Source organism: Diachasma alloeum, unplaced genomic scaffold, assembly GCF_001412515.2.
Source record: "Diachasma alloeum isolate Michigan unplaced genomic scaffold, Dall2.0 Dall_scaffold_00331, whole genome shotgun sequence".
Classification (NCBI taxonomy): Eukaryota; Metazoa; Arthropoda; class Insecta; order Hymenoptera; family Braconidae; genus Diachasma; species Diachasma alloeum.
This window is the reverse complement of record NW_021680470.1, coordinates 33799-36024: the sequence shown is the minus strand read 5'-3', so window position 1 is coordinate 36024 and position 2226 is coordinate 33799.

Here is a 2226-nt window from a genome sequence, read left to right as displayed (position 1 = left end):
AATGCAAATGTCCCAGCAGATCAAACGGTCTTCCACCTTTCGTAAATACTTGTCGAGAGATTAGGCCTTCATTTTTTTCACATCAGCGCTCACAACTGCAGCGGTATCCATAGCGCCAGAGGTATCAGTTGACAATAGAGCCATTCCAAGATGCGAGGACTTGGCATCTTCTCCATAGTTTAGCAAAGTTTCAATATATGCTCTATAGGGGTAGAGGTTATTTGGCGGCGTAACAACTTTTTGATTGAAATATACATCCACTTGGTTGANAGGCGGAGAGGTTATTTGGCGGCGTAACAACTTTTTGATTGAAATATACATCCACTTGGTTGAACATTGAATGCAAAAAATTATTCACAGGACCGACGGAATCCTCAACGGCAGCAGTGCCATCGGGTCTCAAAATTTTCGCTCGAATTTTTATCATAGTGTGTGCCAAATCAATGTATTCTTCTCCATGGCCTGGTACGATGAATTCGATTGGGGCGTCGTCCGATAAAGTAGACACAGGATTATAATATACAAATTGAGAATTTTCAATACTCGTCTGCCTCGGGGGTATAGTGAACAGATCGAGCTCCGATTTCACGTACTCGGAAGCGTGTGAATGTAGAAACGACATGATGATTAGTTGAAAATATCGTATAAATCGCGAGTCTTCCTCTGGGATATATTTTCTTTCACTTTTTTTCCTTTTTTCTTATTTTTTGGAATATTTCTCTTCTTTTTATTCTTCCTCGTTTTGGATGTCTTGGCAGACCCGCGTCCAGTGAGCTTATGAAATGCGAGGCGTTTACGCTGTCTTTTATATCCTGATCCACGTATCATGGACCCTATTTTTTCCTGTGCCTTCCTTTTTCATTTTAATGCCGACTCCGCTAGCCGATCCTCCAGCGCCACCTTTAAGGCTTTGCCGTTTGTGACTACATCGNATGATTGTTTGAGGACTGCTTTCGTTATTTGGAATATTTCTTTACTCCAATTAGTCTCATATCCTTTCTCAAATATGCCTTTCGGTCGACTGATACGCACATGGTCCCCAACTTTGTATTTAAAGTTTTCTTTACGAGATTTCTCCGACTTGTACCGATTTTGTATATTACGCCATGCATATGGAGCATTATCGATATTAACAGCCGCAGGTGCCATTTTTATTGATGAAGGTCTCGAGTTGTTATCAGAGTCGACAATTTGTTCCAACACATCCATATATTTATATGTTCGACTATGTGCAAAGTNTTAATTCCCGCGTTGAGAGCTTCTTTACCGACTGCTCGAGCTGCACTACCGAGGAAGGACAGAATTCGATGATNCTTTTCCCTTGTCAGTTTGTATACAAACAGGCACACGACCACCGCTCCTTCCCATTATACGTTTATAGCCCTCGAGTACCTGCGATGCCGACTTGTCCTTCAATGGTTCAACCCAGGCAAACTTGCTTAAAACCTCAATGACCACAAGTAAATATGAAATCCCATCATTGCATGTCTTTNGAGGAAAGCCCCAATTCCATGGCCCCGTTGATATGGGCTCCCAACATAGAACCGTTCGAAATTATTGTATCTCTCCACTGACCGTCCACCAGCCTGGTTCGCGTAATATCCAATGTAAGGACTCATTTTGCTCGTTAATCAATTCTCTTGAAATGAAGTGTCACGTTCAAGGGTCCGTACTCGAATGGTATTATTTCACCACGATTACACCTTATATCTATTTCAATTGTCNAGCCCTCGAGTACCTGCGGTGCCGACTTGTCCTTCAATGGTTCAACCCAGGCAAACTTGCTTAAAACGTCAATGACCACAAGTAAATATGAAATCCCATCATTGTATGTCTTTAGTGATCTCAACTCAACCAAATCAGCCTCCCATACATCATCAATGTTTGTCACTGTATAATGTAACCGTGGAAATTTACGTCTGATGGGTCTATGGAGAGTATAAGTATTCTGTGCGTTTAGCCAATTTTTTATTTTATTTTTTTCAATTCCATTCTTATATTTTGTGAGAATATTTCGTGTTCCCGTATAAGCCACAGACTCTGGAGGATGAAAATAGGCCCCCANAGGTAGATATCCCTCACAATACGGTTTTGCGTTTGTGAAACTGTGCACGCGCCTCTCAAACCCGAACATATCAGCCAATTTATCCGAAAAGTCTAATGCGTGTACCGTGCTACCGCATGTTTTGGAGGTGCAATGTCTTCCAATTTTCACAAAGCCTTGTT